General features: G+C 36.7%; 2 long non-coding RNA genes across 2 annotated transcripts in view; one reads left to right on the top strand and one right to left on the bottom strand.

The window, feature by feature from the left end:
• Positions 1-7,799: 7,799 nt before the first annotated feature.
• LOC134214806 (uncharacterized) lies at positions 7,800-8,241 on the bottom strand. The gene is made up of 2 exons (XR_009979921.1): positions 8,102-8,241; positions 7,800-8,032 (listed from the first exon to the last, which is right to left on the bottom strand). It is a non-coding gene; the product is annotated as an uncharacterized LOC134214806 (long non-coding RNA).
• Positions 8,190-10,215, top strand: part of LOC134214805 (uncharacterized) — a 53,379-nt gene continuing 51,353 nt past the window's right edge. Inside the window, exon 1 of the long non-coding RNA XR_009979920.1 lies at positions 8,190-8,318. This is a non-coding gene — a long non-coding RNA (uncharacterized LOC134214805). The remainder of the gene's footprint in view (positions 8,319-10,215) is intronic.

Here is a 10,215-nt window from a genome sequence, read left to right as displayed (position 1 = left end):
AAATGAGAAGTAAGTACAGTAAGTAAGTACATAGTAAGAAGTGAAAAGTATGGAGTAAGAAGTGAGAAGTGAAAAATATGATGCAAGAAGTGTTATGTGAGGAGCGAAATACGAAGTAAGATGTAGGAAGATAGAATGGAAAAATTAGGAAGAAGGATAGAGATAAAGGAAGAAAATTAATGCGTCTTCCGGTATAATGTTTTTTTTTTATAATCGCTTCGCCCGGTATTAGGGGAAGACGAGTTAAAATGCCTTCTTAAAATGAACACGTTTGCCCAATATAAGACAAAGAGGGTCGATAGACCCTTCTTCAATTGTACACGTTTGCCTGGAGTAAAGCGAAGGAAGGAGATAATGCCTTCCTTAAGTGATCGAGTCTACGCAGTATAAGGACAATGGAGGAGATATTGCCTTCTTTGAATGAACACGTCATTTTTTTCGGTTTATATAATTGATATTTATTGCTAGATGCGATCTCATATATTATATCTATTCCAGCCAAACTCGTCTACATCATTTATCATAACCTTATTGCAGGCAAATTTCTACTTCTGAAAAGGTAATTTCATTCTACTTTGGCTTATTTCGAGATAACGCCTAACTTTAATGAATTGATCACATCTACCGTTTCCATATACCAGGTAGATACAGATTTTTAAATAAGGAATAACATTCACTTCTTCATTATTCTGGAAAAACACCTACTTTCAAAGTAGAGATCAAATTAATCCATTGCGTTATTCCGAGTAGATGTACTTTTAAAGAAGGGATCACATTCACCATTGCCTTATTCCGGACATACGCATTATTTTTTTCAAGGGTTCATATCCACGATTACAGTAACTTCTTAAGAAGAGATAGACCTTACATAGGACATGAGTTTGATTTCACAATTTTTTACAGTGATGCTTTCAAACGGAATTTATGTTCGCGATTCTGCTCCACCAAATAAATTCAGCCTATGTTCGAATATTTTAGAAAAAATGAATAGGAAAACACTTTATTATAATATATTTATAATTTAACAATAAGATATAAAATTTAACAGTAAAGAAGATCAAGGGCATACAATACTATCGAAAGATTTGGTCATGTTCGGCATCTCCAAAGAGACACTCTGGAACAAATCTTTGAACGCTGCTCTGTTCGGGCGTCAATAGTCGATGACAATTATGTGTTTGCAAAAACTACTTTATTTTCGGGGATTTGTTACATTCGGGGAAATGTTACATTCGGGGAATTGTTACATTCGGGGAAATTGCATTCGGGGAATTGTTACATTCGGGGAAATTGCATTCGGGGAAATTGCATTCGGGGAATAGGTTTTCGGGGAATTGTCGTACAATCAAAATTATTAATTAAAAAAGAATAATAGCACTGATTATCTGGGGAACCTTTTTAAAGAAGGAATCACATTCACCATTTCCTCATTATGGGCAAACGCATTATTTTTGTTTTAAAGGATTCGCATCCACCATTGCCTTATACTTCTTGAGAAGGTATATACAGCACATGATTGTACGACAATTCCCCGAACGCAACATTTCCCCGAATTATTTCCATAGTGCAGATAAAACTAAAACTGAAAAAGAAATCTGCGCCGTTTAACATAAAGTCGCATAATTGGCTTTTGACATAAGTAATTTGAGCTGCAACAAAAGTGAGGGTCGCAGGACAATTCGCTTACAAATTGAAAAAAAAATGAGATACTGGGTCATTGGGCCGAAGACCATTATGCCGGACCGTCATTAGGCCGAGTGAGAAGTAAGAAGTGAGAAATGAGTAGTGAGTAGTAAAAAGTGAGACGTGAGAAGTTAGAAGAGCGTAATGAGAAATGAGTAATGAGAAGTGAGAAATGAGAAGTGAGAAGTGAAAATTAAAATGTGAAAAGAGAAAAGTGAGAAGTGAGACATGAGAAGTAAGAAGTGAGAAGTGAGTAGTGAGTAGTGAGTTGTGGGAAGTGAGAAGTGAGACATGAGAAGTGAGAAGTGCAAAGTAAGAAATGAGAAGGAAGTACATAGTAAGAAGTGTAAAGTGTGGAGTAAGAAGTGAGAAGTGAAAAATATGATGCGAGAAATGTGATATGAGGAGCAAGAAAGGACGAAATACGAAGTGAGATGTAGGAAGAGAGAATGGAAAAATTAGGAAGGAGGATAGAGACAAAGGAAGAAAATTAATGCGTTTTCCGGTATAAGGCGAATGAAAGGAATAATGTTTTTTGTTTTTGATAATCGCTTCGCCCGGTATTAGGGGAAGACGAGTTATAATGCCTTCTCAAAATGAACAAATAGGGTAGATGGACCCTTCTTGAATTGAACACGTTTGCCTGGAGTAAAGCGAAGGAAAGAGATAATGCTTTCCTTAAATGATCGCGTCTACGCAGTATAAGGACACTGGAGGAGATATTGCCTTCTTTAAACGAACACGTCGATGAATTCGACAATTACTTTTCGGTTTATATGTTTGATATTCATTGCTAGATGCGATCTTATAAATTATATCTATTCCGGCCAAACTCGTCTACATTAAAAAGAGACTACATTTATCATTACCTTATTGCAGGCAAACTCTTACTTCTGAAGAGGTAATTCCATTCTACCACATTCTACTTTGGCTTATATCGAACTAACGCCTAACTCTAATGAATAGATCACATCTACCGTTTCCTTACACCAGGTAGATACAATTTTTTAAAGAAGGAATAACATTCACTTCTTCATTATTCTGGGGAAACACCTACTTCCACAGTAGAGATCAAATTAATCCATTGCGTTATTCCGAGTAGACGCATTATTTTTAAAGAAGGGATTATTCCGGGCATACACATTATTATTTTTTTAAGTATTCATATCCATGATTACAGTAGCTTCTTAATCAAGGGCATCCAATACAATCGAAAGATTTGATCATATTCGGCATCTCCAAAGAGACACTCTGGAACAAATGTTTGAACGCTGCTCTGTTCGGGCGCTTATAATCGATGACAATTATTTGGTTGCAAAAAAATACTTTATTTTCGGGGATTTGTTACATTCGGGGAAATTGCATTCGGGAAAATTGCATTCGGGGAATTGGTTTTCGGGGAATTGTCGTACAATCCAGGACATAAGTTTGATTTCGAAGATAGAAAAAATATTTACCAAAACACTTTTAATCGGAATTGCTGTTTGGGATTCTATTTTTAAAAAATACAGTTATTTGGGCTTTCTTGGAAATCACCTGGAGAACTTAAAGGATCAAGAACCTCTAATACTACCAAAGGATATTGGGCTGATGATGTCCAATAAGACACTCTTGAACGTATCTTTAAACGCTGCTTCGGACGCATACAGTCGATGTCGAAGATTTGTTTGCAAGAGGTACTTTTTTTTCGGGGAATTGTTCCATTCGGGGAATTGTTCCATTCGGGGCAATGTTACATTCGGGGAATGTAACATTCGGGGAAATTGCATTCGGGGAATTGTAGTACAATCGACTATGACTTCATACAAAATATTTTTGTATACCTGATTTTTTGATATTTTTGTATACCTAAAAATCAAACCTATCAGACATTATTACAACTGTAATAATTATTTAGATGATATGTTCTTACCATAATCATGGGTAGGACAGTGCCTACAATGTCTTATCAATAGGAACATTCATGCGCAGGACCTGTCCTACTTGTCCTACCCACTCCCGGTGCCACTAACAGATATGTATTTCAACCTTGACAGTAAGGCCGTTTTTAGTGTCTCGTACTTAATTCGCCAAGTCGACAATAAAATGTGTGAACTTCGACATTAAGATATTGCTTATCAAGTGATGTCTGAAAGGTAGGATAGTATAGAAGGTAATGTAGTCTGAAAAAACTCTCAACATAGTGTGAGATGCATTCTTGATATGTAGAAAGCTCAGTGGATTTTGTTCATAATTGATCATTTTGTTCATAATTGATGATCATTACAAAATGTTCTTAGGTAGCATAGAAAATTTATGCGAAAGTTGAAAATAACGAAGTAATAAAAAAAACTGTTACTGTAGATAATGTGTATAATTCCTCTGGAAAGATAATGATTTCATTTAAAATAAAATAAGTATAGTTTACCAGTGTACCGAAGATATCTTATTATAAGTGTAAATACTATTTACATGATATTTCGAACCGTGTTTCATAGACAAAACCTACTGTAAGATGTTTTTTATTATATATGGCCCAAAGTCTGAAACGGCAAATTTTAAACTATGTATAATTCGGAAAAATTCAGTATTTTATCTTTAAATAGCGGTAAATTTATTATTCAAAATCGTACCAAACTAATAACAACTTAATTCCAAGGTTAACTATGAGAACTTCAACCGTCTAAGACGAATTAAGTACTGTCCATTTAATTCCACCAGTTAACTGGTGGAATTAAGGTGAAGGTGGGTTGAGTACCAAAACAAAGCTTTGATAGTATTGGTACAGTAAAAACTTTCATATACTGTAGTAGTATTGGTGTCGTATTTATAAAAAACAAAGAATATTAGTAGGGTGGTTTAAAAAAACGATCCAGCACCATCACGCTCACTCGATTCCGTCCCATGCTCCGAGTGTCCTAAAAAACCGATTTGAACAAAAACTGGTTGAGCGCAAGCCGGTTCAAGTTTGTATGAAAACTAGAATGGGAAACTAAACCTTTTATTACACTGATTACGGCGCTTTCCCTCCAAACGATGGCGAAAAGAGAACCCACATTGCTGAAAGCAACATTCCAGAGACTTCAGTGAACGAAAACCGCGAAAACGAAAGACTAGACTAGACTAGAAGTATCTGCCCCTGGTGCGATAGATATCACAGACAAATTCTGGGTATTTTGTTGAATTGCACGTTTCACTGATGCCTTCTGAGAAGCCTAATTATCATGCGAAAGAATCGCAACCTCGATTAAAATCGACTCCCAACTATTGGAACGACCATTCAATATGGATTGTCTATGGAGTTGAAGCTCTTAAATATTTCATCCCGTCATATGCTCTCCCCCCTCGCCATCGCCCAATGACGGAGTGCCAGAATCAGAATAATGTTAAATTCAACCTAGCCATATCAACTGTCATACAAACCTGTGACGACCTGCGCACGGTAAGCCTATTCAAACCAGCCCAAACCATTGGATGACACCCAAATTATAAATCATAATCAACTGAGCGTGGCGAAGCAAAATTATTTTTTGAGCCACCCTACTTATTAGTTTGCTGCTGCCGGTGCCGGTGCACCGCGGTGTTTACATTCGCTCCGCAATCAGTTTTTTATCGTTTTTTTCGGGCAAATCTAGCAGTTTATACTAAGTTTTCGGTTCAAATAAGTGACTGATTTTAAAAAGTGGTGTTTAATTTGCATTCTATCAACATTTCGGGCTGCTCATGTGCGGAGAAGTGAGTAAAACTTGATGCCCTTTGAGAAGAAGTGAAGTGCAGTGATAAACCCAACAAATCGCGGACGGCTATTAAATTGGCACGAAACTGCTAATTTATGCTACAATTCGATTCGGAATACATAGGATTCATTGAAGAAACATGTTCATTATCACGGGAAGTAAGGAAATATGCTGTGAACAGGTTAGTAATTTGAATAATTATTTTTTGTTCGATGCTGTTCGATGCATTCGAATGTTGGTGGGAGAGGAGTGCGGGAGGTGTGGGGTTGGCCCGTGGAAGGTCCGGTGCCATATTGGCTGCCATCGTGGTACTCTTCCAACTATGTCCTTAAATGGACAGTACTTAATTCGTCTTAGACGGTTGAATACATTCCACTAAAAGAGCTATACATATTTTTCTGAATATGAGAACTTCACATTTACTTGTAATATATCATATTTTGGCCCAATGTCTCCCCCACTTACGGTAACTAGAAAGAATTACTTAATAACTTTTTATAATTATATGGAAATGCTAATATCATCTTCAAAACTTAGACGTTCATGTTCATGATTACGGATACGGCAAGCATGAAGAATGTTTTTATAGAAGTCGATTTGAAAGCGAGCGGAGGGCAATATTTGTAATGGCACATATCGCACGACCAATCTTCCTTTGTATAGCTCAAAATAATTTTCTTAACAATTTGTTAAAGATTAGACTTGTTTAAAAGTGAACTTGAGGTTCGGAGAGAAAACGCTAACTGTTTCTCAATATTTTGCATAATTTGATCTTTTTTTAAAGATTCAAATCGTTACTTTTTGTTGAATAGCTTAACAAAACATATGCGTGGAACATTGAACAATATATACAATTGTTTCAAATTTTCAATACTAAACCTAATGCGAATCTAGTTGAACATTTCCTCATTAATACAACGTAGTGTCAATTTACAGCTTTTCCATAAAACTTACAAATTCTTGAGATTTCATTTAGATTAGAACGATTAAAATTATGATGATGCATCAAAAAACAAAAAATAATACATTAGTAGTTAAAAGTTCGAAATATGCACGCACATGGGTGCTTTCAAGATTTAATTTTTAATTAAAGTTTTTCTGCATTTGATTTTTGTATTCGATAAACCATCTTGTATCAATAATCAAAAAGTTGCACATAAATGACAATATTATAAATGAAAATTTTATTATAAAGGGTATACATACGTACAAGATAAATGGAAAAGTATATCACAGCTACCTTTATCTTGCCAAAAGATATTATACTTATCTCAATTAAAGTTTGATACTTCTCAGAAATAATTCACTTGAATAAAAAATAAAATCTCAGAATGAAAACTATAAAACATAGGAAGCAGATAATAGGGCTTAAATAGGTTGCTTCAGCTAGCTTATTCGGCTTAAATTGTTTGTGGGGTAAAACAGGATGACTGGGTTCTGTGCATAATTATCATAGGTTCATACATACAAGTATTGTCCAAAAGTAGTGTCAATGTTATAGTAGTGTCAATGAAAGACTTTTGTTACTTCAAGAGGAAGATGATTAAGCAACGTAAACTAAGATCCATTCTAAACTGAAAAACATTAGTTAAATAAAAAATGTCAAAAATTTCCATTCTATCCTTTTGCATAATCATCAATTCTTTACAGTATCGCACACCCTGAGTCACAAACACGCTCGCACGAAAGATTCCACACAATCAGCTCAGCCACCAGGTAAATACCCACTCACTTAAGCCTGGTCTGGTCGAGGCTCTCGCCTTCCTCTGTAGTCGTTGTCGTCATCGTCGTCGATGGCTTAGCTGCGATGCCTCCTGCATCGATGGCTGCTGACTGGACAGGCTGGATAGGTACCTCGCTTCACGCACACCGGGCCCTGGTGCTCAACACCACTCCACAACGGGGACGAACGAGAGCCGGTTTGCGTCGAAAGGTAAAGCCATTGACTGCACACGTTGCCCGCTCGAATCACGTTCCAGGCTGAGTCAGTTCGCTTTTGGCCGTAGAGATGTGCGCAAGTGCTTCAAGTTCCGCACGGTTCTTCGGCCCGCCCGGAGAACCCGGCAACGTGGTTACGGCGACAGTCAGTGGTGTGCAACCGGCAGAATCAGCCCTTCAGTTCAGTTCACAGTGAGCGAGGGAAAGTCGTCCGTCTAATGGGCATCGAGAGGAATTGCGCGCGAATTTCTGCAAGGAATCGTCGCCGCTCTCCGGTAGGCCAGACGGCGCTGATTTCGTGGCGATCCAAGAACTTCCGCGAAGGTGACGTTCAGTGAGCTGGCGGTTGAGTGTGAAGCGTGGTCGTTGTTTCGGTCAGTGTGATTGCTAAATTTTTGGTTGAGATTTCCGTTGCTTCGAGATGTGACATTTTTTCGGGGTTATTAAATCATGTGCCACTCATAACGGACATTGAATTTGCTCATTTTGTCCAGTATTTTTTTCCTTTTATTGATTTAAGAATTAACACGAGCTAAGTAAATGATAGAAAAAAGAAGTTCTCGCTTTCTCACTATTTCGTCATGTTCGGTAAACAGTTGTTTTTTTGTCTAGATTTTTCTTCGACCGATAGGTATTTCCGAATCCGAACAGAACTCATTTATTTGCCCAGTTCATCTTTGTCGATGCTTATACTTCTATATAGCGTATCGAGAATTGAGGCGAGAGATAAACAAAACGAACTTCGTAGAAATACAAAAAAATACCTTGTTTGACCCGGCTTCGTTTTTGGCATGAAGAAAGACAACTTTTTGCTGTTTTGCGATAGAAGACTACCCATTCGAAGGGATCAAGTGTACCGCGAGATGAGTTTGGCGGCGTTTATCGTTTGAATGGCGTGACTGCCGATGATGATGATGACGACGACGACAACGGCGGAGACTTCGGTGACTGAAACGCGGTCTGGCTTGAGATGATGTGAAGGTAAATTTTTGCACGTTTTGTATACTATTATTGCTAACTCATATCCATAACATGCATAGTCTCAAACACATTGTATGAAGCTCACTTTTGCAGCATCTTTAACTGTTTATCGTTTATCGGTTGAGATCGATAACGTAAGACTTTGTTAAACATTGGTTGTCCAGTGCAGGAATTTTGTTAGCGCCGCCATTTTGATTTTGGACACCAAAATGAGTGCCGTGATTCGATTTACATTGCTGGAAGTTCGTTATGTTTGCAGTGAATGCCCAGTGATACTTTTGAACAACTGTTATTCAGCCTACGATTCTATAAAATCCAGATATCATTTTGATAATAGTCATTGATTACTGAGCAACCTATTTGTAATAATCCCTCAATATTTAATGCATTTCCCTATTGACGTTTTTAACATTTACTACCACTTATTTTAAAATGAAAACTCATATTAGGATCTGAACTTCTTTAAGCTATGCGATTTTCTCTTAAACTAGTATCTAGAGATAGCAAAAATCTGGAGGTTCAAAATTTTTATTATGAAAATAAAAAAAAAATCAAAGAAGAATTGGCAGGGGTTCGGCCAAACCACACCAAGCGCCAACACAAAATTACCTCAAATTTTCTTTTATTTATGAACAGAATATCAAAAGTCAGTAAAAAAAGCCGCTTGGTGCGGCTTGGTAGATCCTCAACCAATTGATACCGTTAGAACTTATTTATAATTGATTTGAAAAACCTATATGTTCCTTCATTTTGATTTTTCAAGCAGCACATTTTTTATTGGAGCTAATGCGAAGCAAAAATATAATCCTATATCTATACCAATTGATACCAAAACGATTTTTTTATGGTTGTTAAATAAGAAAAGCGAAATTGCCATACGGATGATCCTCAATGGTGAACAAGTAACGAATTAGGGAAAATTGAGGCATTACTTGAGAAAAATCCTCTACTTTTCCTAGGATAGCCTTATACCAATTATGTTTTTGAAAATTTCTATGCGTCTTATCGTATTTAATTCAAGATTTGGGTCAATTTTTATAATAAATTTGGATTTGAATATAAAAATAAAACGAACGCATATTATTTTTGAAAATGCCTCAGCTTTCTTATTGCTCTCATGACCGGAAGATGCTGACTCACGTAAATGTCTGGTGAAAAATCGTTTTTCGCGAACGAGAAAATGGTCTGTTGTGCGAGAAGTTTATTTTCTGTTCACTTTCGACAAATGACGAGAAAAAATAAAATGCTAGTTTTCTCTCCACGTACAGCCTTCCCATACTATCGCCGAAAATATCATTAATGGAAAAATTCACTCTATGTCGTTTTGGTTATGTTCTAGGATCGAATCCCATTATCGTCTTTTCATCGAAAGTTACGAAAATATAGTTTTCTTAGATCCAAAAATTACGTCAATTTCGTCTCAGAAAAACGAAAAGTGAAAACCCTTACCTATACCTAGTCATAGGATTGGTTCAAATGTATTTCAAATTGTATTACATACGTGGGGAAATGTTCAGCTTGCTTGCGAGTGAAAAATCGTTCTGGCAAACGAACACCTTGTAAATATTTTGAATTTCTTTTAAAAAATTATTTACCAATACGGGATTGCCTTTAGAATCTGTCGACATTAGCATCGGTGTATTATGATGATGCTAACCACTGCTCAAATAACGTGAAAAGTTGTTCTTTTCGAAACATTGAGAATCATTCAAAGTCTTTTTAAATATTTCGAAACCATCCACTGTAAGCATGAAAAATTAATTTACAAACCGAGGAGAAATTTGGCCGGAACAAAGGCTAGGTTCAAGGTCCTCGAGTACTCGTACCTAGGCTAGTTTACACATCATGAGCTTGTCTTTTCGCTTCTATGTGTGTGTGGACGGGATTTTTGGGATTG

This window comes from Armigeres subalbatus, chromosome 2 (assembly GCF_024139115.2).
Source record: "Armigeres subalbatus isolate Guangzhou_Male chromosome 2, GZ_Asu_2, whole genome shotgun sequence".
In the NCBI taxonomy this organism is placed as follows: domain Eukaryota; kingdom Metazoa; phylum Arthropoda; class Insecta; order Diptera; family Culicidae; genus Armigeres; species Armigeres subalbatus.
This window is presented reverse-complemented; position numbering and strand designations above follow the sequence as displayed.